Source organism: Alligator mississippiensis, chromosome 14 (assembly GCF_030867095.1).
Source record: "Alligator mississippiensis isolate rAllMis1 chromosome 14, rAllMis1, whole genome shotgun sequence".
Taxonomy (NCBI): domain Eukaryota; kingdom Metazoa; phylum Chordata; order Crocodylia; family Alligatoridae; genus Alligator; species Alligator mississippiensis.
In genome coordinates, this window is record NC_081837.1 from 22,466,565 (window position 1) to 22,484,517 (window position 17,953).

A 17,953-nucleotide genomic window follows, 5' to 3' on the forward strand; every position below is an offset into this window, starting at 1 on the left:
CAAGAACAACCACTACTACTACTACAAAAACAACCACTACTACTACTACAACTATTACAAGAACAACCACTACTACTACTACTAATACAACTATTTTAAGAACAACCACTACAGCTACTACTACTACAACTATTACAAGAACAACCACTACTACTACTACAAGAACAAACACTATTTCTACAACAAGAACCACCACCACTACTACTACTACTAATATTACTGGAACAACCACTACTACTACTACTACAAGACAAACCACTTCTACTATTACTACTAATACAAGTAAAACCACTACTACTACTACAAGAACAACCACTACTACTACTAGTAATATTACAAGAACAACCACTACTACTACTACAAGAACAACCACTACTACTACTACAAGCACAACCTCTACTACTACTACTACTACTACAAGAACAAACACTACTAATACTACAAGAACAACCACTACTACTACTACTACAAAACAACCACTACTACTACAAGAACAACCACTACAACTACCACTACTATTACTACAAGAAGAACCATTACTACTATTACTACTTCTAATACTACTACAAGAACAACCACTACTACTACTACAAGAACAACCTCTACTACTACAAGAACAACCACTACAGCTATTACTACTATTACAACAAAAAACACTACTACTACTAGTACTACTACTATTACAATAACAACCATTACTACTACTACAAGAACAACCTCTTCTACTACTACTACTACAAGAACAAGCACTACTAATACTACAAGAACAACCACTACTACTACTACTACAAAAACAGCCACTACTACTACTACAAGAACAACCACTACAACTACCACTACTACTACTACAAGAAAAACCATTAGTACTACTACTACAACTACTACTACTACTACTACTACTACTACTACTACTACTACAAGAACAACCACTACTACTACTACAAGAACAACCTCTACTACTACAAGAACAACCACTACTGCTATTACTAATATTACAACAAAAACCACTATTACTACTAGTACTACTACTATTACAATAACAACCACTACTACTACTACAATTACAACCACCACCACTACTACTGCTACTACAAGAACAATCACTACTACTCCTACAAGAACAAAGACCACTACTACTACTACTACCATTACAAGAACAACCACTACTACTACTACAAGGACAACCACTACTACCACTACTACTACTTCAAGAACAACCACTACAACTACTAGTACTACTACAAGTGCAACCACTACTACTACAAGAACAACCACTACTACTACTACTACTATTACAAGAACAACCACTACTACTACAATAACAACCACTATTACTACAACAAGAAACGTCACTACTACTACTTCTAATATTACAAGAACAACCACTACTACTACGACAGGAAAAACCACTACAACTACCACTACTACTACTACAAGTACACCAATACTAGTACAAGAACAACCACTTCTGCTACTACTACTACTACTACTACAAGAACAACCACTACAACTACTACTACTACTACAAGTACACCAATACTACTACAAGAACAACCACTACTACTACTACAAAAACAACCTCTTCTACTACTACTACTAGAAGAACAAGCACTACTAATACTACAAGAACAACCACTACTACTACTACTACAAAAACAACCACTACTACTACTACAAGAACAACCACTACAACTACCACCACTACTACTACAAGAAGAACCATTACTACTACTACTACTACTACTACTACTACTACTACTACTACTACAAGAACAACCACTACTACTACTACAAGATCAACCTCTACTACTACTAGAACAACCACTACTGCTATTACTACTATTACAACAAAAACCACTACTACTACTAGTACTACTACTATTACAATAACAACCACTACTACTACTACAAGAACAACCACCACCACTACTACTACCACTACAAGAACAATCACTACTACTACTAGAAGAACAACCACTACAACCACTACTACAACTACTATTACAAGAACAACCACTACTACTACAACAAGAACCACCACTACTACTAATTCTAATATTGCAAGAACAACCACTACTACTACTACAAGAACAACCACTACTACTACTACTATTACAAGAACAACCACTTCTACTACTACTACTACAAGAACAACCACTACTACTACTACTAATATTACAAGAAAAACCACTACTACTACTAGTACTACTAATATTACAAGAACAACCACTTCTACTACTACAAGAACAACCACTACTACTACTACAAGAAAAACCTCTACTACTACTACAAGAACAACCACTGCTAATACTACAAGAACAACCACTACTACTACTACTGCTATTACAAGAACAACCACTTCTACTACTACAATAACAACCACTACTACTACAACAAGAAACATCACTACTACTACTTCTAATATCACAAGAACAACCACTACTACTACTACAAGAAAAAACACTACAACTACCACTACTACTACTAGAAGTACACCAATATTAGTACAAGAACAACCACTTCTACTACTACTACTACTACTACTACTACTACTACAAGAACAACCACTACAACTACTACTACTACTACTACTACAAGTACACCAATACTACTACAAGAACAACTACTACTACTACTACTATTACAAGAACAACCACTACTACTACTACAAGTACAACCTCTACTACTACTACTACTTCAAGAACAACCACTACTAATACTACAAGAACAACCACTACTACTACTACTACAAAAACAACCTCTACTACTGCTGCAAGAACAACGACTACAACTACCACTCCTACTACGACAAGAAGAACCATTACTACTACTAATACTACTAATACTACTACAAGAACAACCACTACTACTACTACAAGAAAAACCTCTACTACTACTACAAGAACAACCACTGCTAATACTACAAGAACAACCACTACTACTACTACTACTACTATTACAAGAACAACCACTTCTACTACTACAATAACAACCACTACTACTACAACAAGAAACATCACTACTACTACTTCTAATATTACAAGAACAACCACTACTACTACTACAAGAAAAAACACTACAACTACCACTACTACTACTAGAAGTACACCAATATTAGTACAAGAACAACCACTTCTACTACTACTACTACTACTACTACTACTACTACTACAAGAACAACCACTACAACTACTACTACTACTACTACTACTACTACTACTACTACAAGTACACCAATACTACTGCAAGAACAACCACTACTACTACTACTACTATTAGAAGAACAACCACTACTACTACTACAAGAACAACCACTACTACCACAACAAGAACCACCAGTACTACTAGTAGTAGTACTACTACAACAAGATCAACCACTACAACTACTACAAGAAAAACCACTACTACAACTACTACTACAACTATTACAAGAACAACCCCTACTACTAATACAAAAACAACCACTACTACTACTACAACTATTACAAGAACAACCACTACTACTACTACTAATACAACTATTTTAAGAACAACCACTACAGCTACTACTACTACAACTATTACAAGAACAACCACTACTACTACTACAAGAACAAACACTATTTCTACAACAAGAACCACTACTACTACTACTACTACTAATACAAGAAAAACCACTACTACTACTACAAGAACAACCACTACTACTACTAGTAATATTACAAGAACAACCACTACTACTACTACAACAACAACCACCACTACTACTACAAGCACAACCTCTACTACTACTACTACTACTACAAGAACAAACACTACTAATACTACAAGAACAACCACTACAACTACCACTACTACTACTACAAGAAAAACCATTAGTACTACTACTACAACTACTACTACTACTACTACTACTACTACAAGAACAACCACTACTACTACTACAAGAACAACCTCTACTACTACAAGAACAACCTTTACTGCTATTACTACTATTACAACAAAAACCACTATTACTACTAGTACTACTACTATTACAATAACAACCACTACTACTACTACAATTACAACCACCACCACTACTACTGCTACTACAAGAACAATCACTACTACTCCTACAAGAACAAAGACCACTACTACTACTACTACCATTACAAGAACAACCACTACTACTACTACAAGGACAACCACTACTACCACTACTACTACTTCAAGAACAACCACTACAACTACTAGTACTACTACAAGTGCAACCACTACTACTACAAGAACAACCACTACTACTACTACTACTATTACAAGAACAACCACTACTACTACTACAATAACAACCACTATTACTACAACAAGAAACATCACTACTACTACTTCTAATATTACAAGAACAACCACTACTACTACTACAAGAAAAACCACTACAACTACCACTACTACTACTACAAGTACACCAATACTAGTACAAGAACAACCACTTCTGCTACTACTACTACTACTACTACAAGAACAACCACTACAACTACTACTACTACTACAAGTACACCAATACTACTACAAGAACAACCACTACTACTGCTACAAAAACAACCTCTTCTACTACTACTACTACAAGAACAAGCACTACTAATACTACAAGAACAACCACTACTACTACTACTACAAAAACAACCACTACTACTACTACAAGAACAACCACTACAACTACCACCACTACTACTACAAGAAGAACCATTACTACTACTACTACTACTACTACTACTACTACTACTACTACAAGAACAACCACTACTACTACTACAAGATCAACCTCTACTACTACTAGAACAACCACTACTGCTATTACTACTATTACAACAAAAACCACTACTACTACTAGTACTACTACTATTACAATAACAACCACTACTACTACTACAAGAACAACCACCACCACTAATACTACCACTACAAGAACAATCACTACTACTACTACAAGAACAACCACTACAACCACTACTACAACTACTATTACAAGAACAACCACTACTACTACAACAAGAACCACCACTACTACTAATTCTAATATTGCAAGAACAACCACTACTACTACTACAAGAACAACCACTACTACTACTACTATTACAAGAACAACCACTTCTACTACTACTACTACAAGAACAACCACTACTACTACTACTAATATTACAAGAAAAACCACTACTACTACTAGTACTACTAATATTACAAGAACAACCACTTCTACTACTACAAGAACAGCCACTACTACTACTACAAGAACAACCTCTACTACTACTACTACTTCAAGAACAACCACTACTAATACTACAAGAACAACCACTACTACTACTACTACAAAAACAACCTCTACTACTACTGCAAGAACAACAACTACAACTACCACTCCTACTACGACAAGAAGAACCATTACTACTACTAATACTACTAATACTACTACAAGAACAACCACTACTACTACTACAAGAAAAACCTCTACTACTACTACAAGAACAACCACTGCTAATACTACAAGAACAACCACTACTACTACTACTACTATTACAAGAACAACCACTTCTACTACTACAATAACAACCACTACTACTACAACAAGAAACATCACTACTACTACTTCTAATATTACAAGAACAACCACTACTACTACTACAAGAAAAAACACTACAACTACCACTACTACTACTAGAAGTACACCAATATTAGTACAAGAACAACCACTTCTACTACTACTACTACTACTACTACTACTACTACTACTACTACAAGAACAACCACTACAACTACTACTACTACTACTACTACTACAAGTACACCAATACTACTACAAGAACAACCACTACTACTACTACAAGAACAACCTCTACTACTACTACTACTTCAAGAACAACCACTACTAATACTACAAGAACAACCACTACTACTACTACTACAAAAACAACCTCTACTACTACTGCAAGAACAACAACTACAACTACCACTCCTACTACGACAAGAAGAACCATTACTACTACTAATACTACTAATACTACTACAAGAACAACCACTACTACTACTACAAGAAAAACCTCTACTACTACTACAAGAACAACCACTGCTAATACTACAAGAACAACCACTACTACTACTACTGCTATTACAAGAACAACCACTTCTACTACTACAATAACAACCACTACTACTACAACAAGAAACATCACTACTACTACTTCTAATATTACAAGAACAACCACTACTACTACTACAAGAAAAAACACTACAACTACCACTACTACTACTAGAAGTACACCAATATTAGTACAAGAACAACCACTTCTACTACTACTACTACTACTACTACTACTACTACTACTACTACAAGAACAACCACTACAACTACTACTACTACTACTACTACAAGTACACCAATACTACTACAAGAACAACCACTACTACTACTACTACTATTACAAGAACAACCACTACTACTACTACAAGAACAACCTCTACTACTACTACTACTTCAAGAACAACCACTACTAATACTACAAGAACAACCACTACTACTACTACTACAAAAACAACCTCTACTACTACTGCAAGAACAACGACTACAACTACCACTCCTACTACGACAAGAAGAACCATTACTACTACTAATACTACTAATACTACTACAAGAACAACCACTACTACTACTACAAGAAAAACCTCTACTACTACTACAAGAACAACCACTGCTAATACTACAAGAACAACCACTACTACTACTACTACTATTACAAGAACAACCACTTCTACTACTACAATAACAACCACTACTACTACAACAAGAAACATCACTACTACTACTTCTAATATTACAAGAACAACCACTACTACTACTACAAGAAAAAACACTACAACTACCACTACTACTACTAGAAGTACACCAATATTAGTACAAGAACAACCACTTCTACTACTACTACTACTACTACTACTACAAGAACAGCCACTACAACAACTACTACTACTACTACTACTACTACTACTACTACTACAAGTACACCAATACTACTGCAAGAACAACCACTACTACTACTACTACTATTAGAAGAACAACCACTACTACTACTACAAGAACAACCACTACTACCACAACAAGAACCACCAGTACTACTACTAGTAGTACTACTACAACAAGATCAACCACTACAACTACTACAAGAAAAACCACTACTACAACTACTACTACAACTATTACAAGAACAACCACTACTACTACTACAAAAACAACCACTACTAATACTACAACTATTACAAGAACAACCACTACTACTACTACTAATACAACTATTTTAAGAACAACCACTACAGCTACTACTACTACAACTATTACAAGAACAACCACTACTACTACTACAAGAACAAACACTATTTCTACAACAAGAACCACTACTACTACTACTACTACTAATATTACTGGAACAACCACTACTACTACTACAAGACAAACCACTTCTACTACTACTACTAATACAAGAAAAACCACTACTACTACTACAAGAACAACCACTACTACTACTAGTAATATTACAAGAACAACCACTACTACTACTACAAGAACAACCACTACTACTACTACAAGCACAACCTCTACTACTACTACTACTACTACTACAAGAACAAACATTACTAATACTACAAGAACAACCACTACTACTACTACTACAAAACAACCACTACTACTACAAGAACAACCACTACAACTACCACTACTATTACTACAAGAAGAACCATTACTACTATTACTACTTCTAATACTACTACAAGAACAACCACTACTACTACTACAAGAACAACCTCTACTACTACAAGAACAACCACTACAGCTATTACTACTATTACAACAAAAACCACTACTACTACTAGTACTACTACTATTACAATAACAACCACTACTACTACTACAAGAACAACCACCACCTCTACTACTACTACTACAAGAACAATCACTACAACAACCACTACTACTACTACAAGAAGAACCATTACTACTACTACTACTACTACTACAAGAACAACCACTACTACTACTAGAAGAAGAACCTCTTCTACTACTACTACTACAAGAACAAGCACTACTAATACTACAAGAACAACCACTACTACTACTACTACAAAAACAGCCACTACTACTACTACAAGAACAACCACTACAACTACCACTACTAGTACTACAAGAAAAACCATTAGTACTACTACTACTACTACTACTACTACTACTACTACTACTACTACTACTACTACTACAAGAACAACCACTACTACTACTACAAGAACAACCTCTACTACTACAAGAACAACCACTACTGCTATTACCATTATTACAACAAAAACCACTATTACTACTAGTACTACTACTATTACAATAACAACCACTACTACTACTACAATTACAACCACCACCACTACTACTGCTACTACAAGAACAATCACTACTACTCCTACAAGAACAAAGACCACTACTACTACTACTACCATTACAAGAACAACCACTACTACTACTACAAGGACAACCACTACTACCACTACTACTACTTCAAGAACAACCAATACAACTACTAGTACTACTACAAGTGCAACCACTACTACTACAAGAACAACCACTACTACTACTACTACTATTACAAGAACAAACACTACTACTACTACAATAACAACCACTATTACTACAACAAGAAACATCACTACTACTACTTCTAATATTACAAGAACAACCACTACTACTACTACAAGAAAAACCACTACAACTACCACTACTACTACTACAAGTACACCAATACTAGTACAAGAACAACCACTACTACTGCTACAAAAACAACCTCTTCTACTACTACTACTACAAGAACAAGCACTACTAATACTACAAGAACAACCACTACTACTACTACTAATATTACAAGAAAAACCACTACTACTACTAGTACTACTAATATTACAAGAACAACCACTTCTACTACTACAAGAACAGCCACTACTACTACTACAAGAACAACCTCTACTACTACTACTACTTCAAGAACAACCACTACTAATACTACAAGAACAACCACTACTACTACTACTACAAAAACAACCTCTACTACTACTGCAAGAACAACAACTACAACTACCACTCCTACTACGACAAGAAGAACCATTACTACTACTAATACTACTAATACTACTACAAGAACAACCACTACTACTACTACAAGAAAAACCTCTACTACTACTACAAGAACAACCACTGCTAATACTACAAGAACAACCACTACTACTACTACTACTATTACAAGAACAACCACTTCTACTACTACAATAACAACCACTACTACTACAACAAGAAACATCACTACTACTACTTCTATTATTACAAGAACAACCACTACTACTACTACAAGAAAAAACACTACAACTACCACTACTACTACTAGAAGTACACCAATATTAGTACAAGAACAAACACTTCTATTACTACTACTACTACTACTACTACTACTACTACTACTACTACTACTACTACAAGAACAACCACTACAACTACTACTACTACTACTACTACAAGTACACCAATACTACTACAAGAACAACCACTACTACTACTACAAGAACAACCTCTACTAATACTACTACTTCAAGAACAACCACTACTAATACTACAAGAACAACCACTACTACTACTACTACAAAAACAACCTCTACTACTACTGCAAGAACAACAACTACAACTACCACTCCTACTACGACAAGAAGAACCATTACTACTACTAATACTACTAATACTACTACAAGAACAACCACTACTACTACTACAAGAAAAACCTCTACTACTACTACAAGAACAACCACTGCTAATACTACAAGAACAACCACTACTACTACTACTGCTATTACAAGAACAACCACTTCTACTACTACAATAACAACCACTACTACTACAACAAGAAACATCACTACTACTACTTCTAATATTACAAGAACAACCACTACTACTACTACAAGAAAAAACACTACAACTACCACTACTACTACTAGAAGTACACCAATATTAGTACAAGAACAACCACTTCTACTACTACTACTACTACTACTACTACTACTACTACTACTACAAGAACAACCACTACAACTACTACTACTACTACTACTTCAAGTACACCAATACTACTACAAGAACAACCACTACTACTACTACTACTATTACAAGAACAACCACTACTACTACTACAAGTACAACCTCTACTACTACTACTACTTCAAGAACAACCACTACTAATACTACAAGAACAACCACTACTACTACTACTACAAAAAACAACCTCTACTACTACTGCAAGAACAACGACTACAACTACCACTCCTACTACGACAAGAAGAACCATTACTACTACTAATACTACTAATACTACTACAAGAACAACCACTACTACTACTAGAAGAAAAACCTCTACTACTACTACAAGAACAACCACTGCTAATACTACAAGAACAACCACTACTACTACTACTACTATTACAAGAACAACCACTTCTACTACTACAATAACAACCACTACTACTAAAACAAGAAACATCACTACTACTACTTCTAATATTACAAGAACAACCACTACTACTACTACAAGAAAAAACACTACAACTACCACTACTACTACTAGAAGTACACCAATATTAGTACAAGAACAACCACTTCTACTACTACTACTACTAATATTACTGGAACAACCACTACTACTACTACAAGACAAATCACTTCTACTACTACTACTAATACAAGAAAAACCACTACTACTACTACAAGAACAACCACTACTACTACTAGTAATATTACAAGAACAACCACTACTACTACTACAAGAACAACCACTACTACTACTACAAGCACAACCTCTACTACTACTACTACTACTACTACAAGAACAAACATTACTAATACTACAAGAACAACCACTACTACTACTACTACAAAACAACCACTACTACTACAAGAACAACCACTACAACTACCACTACTATTACTACAAGAAGAACCATTACTACTATTACTACTTCTAATACTACTACAAGAACAACCACTACTACTACTACAAGAACAACCTCTACTACTACAAGAACAACCACTACAGCTATTACTACTATTACAACAAAAACCACTACTACTACTAGTACTACTACTATTACAATAACAACCACTACTACTACTACAAGAACAACCACCACCTCTACTACTACTACTACAAGAACAATCACTACAACAACCACTACTACTACTACAAGAAGAACCATTACTACTACTACTACTACTACAAGAACAACCACTACTACTACTAGAAGAAGAACCTCTTCTACTACTACTACTACAAGAAGAAGCACTACTAATACTACAAGAACAACCACTACTACTACTACTACAAAAACAGCCACTACTACTACTACAAGAACAACCACTACAACTACCACTACTACTACTACAAGAAAAACCATTAGTACTACTACTACAACTACTACTACTACTACTACTACTACTACTACAAGAACAACCACTACTACTACTACAAGAACAACCTCTACTACTACAAGAACAACCACTACTGCTATTACTACTATTACAACAAAAACCACTATTACTACTAGTACTACTACTATTACAATAACAACCACTACTACTACTACAATTACAACCACCACCACTACTACTGCTACTACAAGAACAATCACTACTACTCCTACAAGAACAAAGACCACTACTACTACTACTACCATTACAAGAACAACCACTACTACTACTACAAGGACAACCACTACTACCACTACTACTACTTCAAGAACAACCACTACAACTACTAGTACTACTACAAGTGCAACCACTACTACTACAAGAACAACCACTACTACTACTACTACTATTAGAAGAACAACCACTACTACTACTACAATAACAACCACTATTACTACAACAAGAAACATCACTACTACTACTTCTAATATTACAAGAACAACCACTACTACTACTACAAGAAAAACCACTACAACTACCACTACTACTACTACAAGTACACCAATACTAGTACAAGAACAACCACTTCTGCTACTACTACTACTACTACTACAAGAACAACCACTACAACTACTACTACTACTACAAGTACACCAATACTACTACAAGAACAACCACTACTACTACTACAAAAACAACCTCTTCTACTACTACTACTAGAAGAACAAGCACTACTAATACTACAAGAACAACCACTACTACTACTACTACAAAAACAACCACTACTACTACTACAAGAACAACCACTACAACTACCACCACTACTACTACAAGAAGAACCATTACTACTACTACTACTACTACTACTACAAGAACAACCACTACTACTACTACAAGATCAACCTCTACTACTACTAGAACAACCACTACTGCTATTACTACTATTACAACAAAAACCACTACTACTACTAGTACTACTACTATTACAATAACAACCACTACTACTACTACAAGAACAACCACCACCACTACTACTACCACTACAAGAACAATCACTACTACTACTACAAGAACAACCACTACAACCACTACTACAACTACTATTACAAGAACAACCACTACTACTACAACAAGAACCACCACTACTACTAATTCTAATATTGCAAGAACAACCACTACTACTACTACAAGAACAACCACTACTACTACTACTATTACAAGAACAACCACTTCTACTACTACTACTACAAGAACAACCACTACTACTACTACTAATATTACAAGAAAAACCACTACTACTACTAGTACTACTAATATTACAAGAACAACCATTTCTACTACTACAAGAACAACCACTAATACTACTACAAGAACAACCTCTACTACTACTACTACTTCAAGAACAACCACTACTAATACTACAAGAACAACCACTACTACTACTACTACAAAAACAACCTCTACTACTACTGCAAGAACGACTACAACTACCACTCCTACTACGACAAGAAGAACCATTACTACTACTAATACTACTAATACTACTACAAGAACTACCACTACTACTACTACAAGAAAAACCTCTACTACTACTACAAGAACAACCACTGCTAATACTACAAGAACAACCACTACTACTACTACTACTATTACAAGAACAACCACTTCTACTACTACAATAACAACCACTACTACTACAACAAGAAACATCACTACTACTACTTCTAATATTACAAGAACAACCACTACTACTACTACAAGAAAAAACACTACAACTACCACTACTACTACTAGAAGTACACCAATATTAGTACAAGAACAACCACTTCTACTACTACTACTACTACTACTACTACTACTACTACTACTACTACTACTACAAGAACAACCACTACAACTACTACTACTACTACTACTACTACTACTACTACTACAAGTACACCAATACTACTGCAAGAACAACCACCACTACTACTACTACTACTATTAGAAGAACAACCACTACTACTACTACAAGAACAACCACTACTACCACAACAAGAACCACCAGTACTATTACTAGTAGTACTACTACAACAAGATCAACCACTACAACTACTACAAGAAAAACCACTACTACAACTACTACTACAACTATTACAAGAACAACTACTACTACTACTACAAAAACAACCACTACTACTACTACAACTATTACAAGAACAACCACTACTACTACTACTAATACAACTATTTTAAGAACAACCACTACAGCTACTACTACTACAACTATTACAAGAACAACCACTACTACTACTACAAGAACAAACACTATTTCTACAACAAGAACCACTACTACTACTACTACTACTAATATTACTGGAACAACCACTACTACTACTACAAGACAAACCACTTCTACTACTACTACTAATACAAGAAAAACCACTACTACTACTACAAGAACAACCACTACTACTACTAGTAATATTACAAGAACAACCACTACTACTACTAAAAGAACAACCACTACTACTACTACAAGCACAACCTCTACTACTGCTACTACTACAAGAACAAACACTACTAATACTACAAGAACAACCACTAATACTACTACTACAACAAAACAACCACTACTACTACAAGAACAACCACTACAACTACCACTACTATTACTACAAGGAGAACCATTACTACTATTACTACTTCTAATACTACTACAAGAACAACCACTACTACTACTACAAGAACAACCTCTACTACTACAAGAACAACCACTACAGCTATTACTACTATTACAACAAAAACCACTACTAATACTAGTACTACTACTATTACAATAACAACCACTACTACTACTACAAGAACAACCACCACCTCTACTACTACTACTACAAGAACAATCACTACAACAACCACTACTACTACTACAAGAAGAACCATTACTACTACTACTACTACTACTACTACAAGAACAACCACTACTACTACTACAAGAACAACCTCTTCTACTACTACTACTACAAGAACAAGCACTACTAATACTACAAGAACAACCACTACTACTACTACTACAAAAACAGCCACTACTACTACTACAAGAACAACCATTAGTACTACTACTACAACTACTACTACTACTACTACTACTACTACTACAAGAACAACCACTACTACTACTACAAGAACAACCTCTACTACTACAAGAACAACCACTACTGCTATTACTACTATTACAACAAAAACCACTATTACTACTAGTACTACTACTATTACAATAACAACCACTACTACTATTACAATTACAACCACCACCACTACTACTGCTACTACAAGAACAATCACTACTACTCCTACAAGAACAAAGACCACTACTACTACTACTACCATTACAAGAACAACCACTACTACTACTACAAGGACAACCACTACTACCACTACTACTACTTCAAGAACAACCACTACAACTACTAGTACTACTACAAGTGCAACCACTACTACTACAAGAACAACCACTACTACTACTACTACTATTACAAGAACAAACACTACTACTACTACAATAACAACCACTATTACTACAACAAGAAACATCACTACTACTACTTCTAATATTACAAGAACAACCACTACTACTACTACAAGAAAAACCACTACAACTACCACTACTACTACTACAAGTACACCAATACTAGTACAAGAACAACCACTTCTGCTACTACTACTACTACTTCTACAAGAACAACCACTACAACTACCACTACTATTACTACAAGAAGAACCATTACTACTATTACTACTTCTAATACTACTACAAGAACAACCACTACTACTACTACAAGAACAACCTCTACTACTACAAGAACAACCACTACAGCTATTACTACTATTACAACAAAAACCACTACTAATACTAGTACTACTACTATTACAATAACAACCACTACTACTACTACAAGAACAACCACCACCTCTACTACTACTACTACAAGAACAATCACTACAACAACCACTACTACTACAAGAAGAACCATTACTACTACTACTACTACTACTACTACAAGAACAACCACTACTACTACTACAAGAACAACCTCTTCTACTACTACTACTACAAGAACAAGCACTACTAATACTACAAGAACAACCACTACTACTACTACTACAAAAACAGCCACTACTACTACTACAAGAACAACCATTAGTACTACTACTACAACTACTACTACTACTACTACTACTACTACAAGAACAACCACTACTACTACTACAAGAACAACCTCTACTACTACAAGAACAACCACTACTGCTATTACTACTATTACAACAAAAACCACTATTACTACTAGTACTACTACTATTACAATAACAACCACTACTACTATTACAATTACAACCACCACCACTACTACTGCTACTACAAGAACAATCACTACTACTCCTACAAGAACAAAGACCACTACTACTACTACTACCATTACAAGAACAACCACTACTACTACTACAAGGACAACCATTACTACCACTACTACTACTTCAAGAACAACCACTACAACTACTAGTACTACTACAAGTGCAACCACTACTACTACAAGAACAACCACTACTACTACTACTACTATTACAAGAACAAACACTACTACTACTACAATAACAACCACTATTACTACAACAAGAAACATCACTACTACTACTTCTAATATTACAAGAACAACCACTACTACTACTACAAGAAAAACCACTACAACTACCACTACTACTACTACAAGTACACCAATACTAGTACAAGAACAACCACTTCTGCTACTACTACTACTACTTCTACAAGAATAACCACTACAACTACTACTACTACTACAAGTACACCAATACTACTACAAGAACAACCACTACTACTACTACAAAAACAACCTCTTCTACTACTACTACTACAAGAACAAGCACTACTAATACTACAAGAACAACCACTACTACTACTACTACAAAAACAACCACTACTACTACTACAAGAACAACGACTACAACTACCACCACTACTACTACAAGAAGAACCACTACTACTACTACTACTACTACTACTACTACTACTACTACAAGAACAACCACTACTACTACTACAAGATCAACCTCTACTACTACTAGAACAACCACTACTGCTATTACTACTATTACAACAAAAACCACTACTACTACTAGTACTACTACTATTACAATAACAACCACTACTACTACTACAAGAACAACCACCACCACTACTACTACCACTACAAGAACAATCACTACTACTACTACAAGAACAACCACTACAACCACTACTACAACTACTATTACAAGAACAACCACTACTACTACAACAAGAACCACCACTACTACTAATTCTAATATTGCAAGAACAACCACTACTACTACTACAAGAACAACCACTACTACTACTACTATTACAAGAACAACCACTTCTACTACTACTACTACAAGAACAACCACTACTACTACTACTAATATTACAAGAAAAACCACTACTACTACTAGTACTACTAATATTACAAGAACAACCACTTCTACTACTACAAGAACAACCACTACTACTACTACAAGAACAACCTCTACTACTACTACTACTTCAAGAACAACCACTACTAATACTACAAGAACAACCACTACTACTACTACTACAAAAACAACCTCTACTACTACTGCAAGAACAACAACTACAACTACCACTCCTACTACGACAAGAAGAACCATTACTACTACTAATACTACTAATACTACTACAAGAACAACCACTACTACTACTACAAGAAAAACCTCTACTACTACTACAAGAACAACCACTGCTAATACTACAAGAACAACCACTACTACTACTACTACTATTACAAGAACAACCACTTCTACTACTACAATAACAACCACTACTACTACAACAAGAAACATCACTACTACTACTTCTACTATTACAAGAACAACCACCACTACTACTACAAGAAAAAACACTACAACTACCACTACTACTACTATAAGTACACCAATATTAGTACAAGAACAACCACTTCTACTACTACTACTACTACTACTACTACTACTACTACAAGAACAACCACTACAACTACTACTACTACTACTACTACAAGTACACCAATACTACTACAAGAACAACCACTACTACTACTACAAGAACAACCTCTACTAATACTACTACTTCAAGAACAACCACTACTAATACTACAAGAACAACCACTACTACTACTACTACAAAAACAACCTCTACTACTACTGCAAGAACAACAACTACAACTACCACTCCTACTACGACAAGAAGAACCATTACTACTACTAATACTACTAATACTACTACAAGAACAACCACTACTACTACTACAAGAAAAACCTCTACTACTACTACAAGAACAACCACTGCTAATACTACAAGAACAACCACTACTACTACTACTGCTATTACAAGAACAACCACTTCTA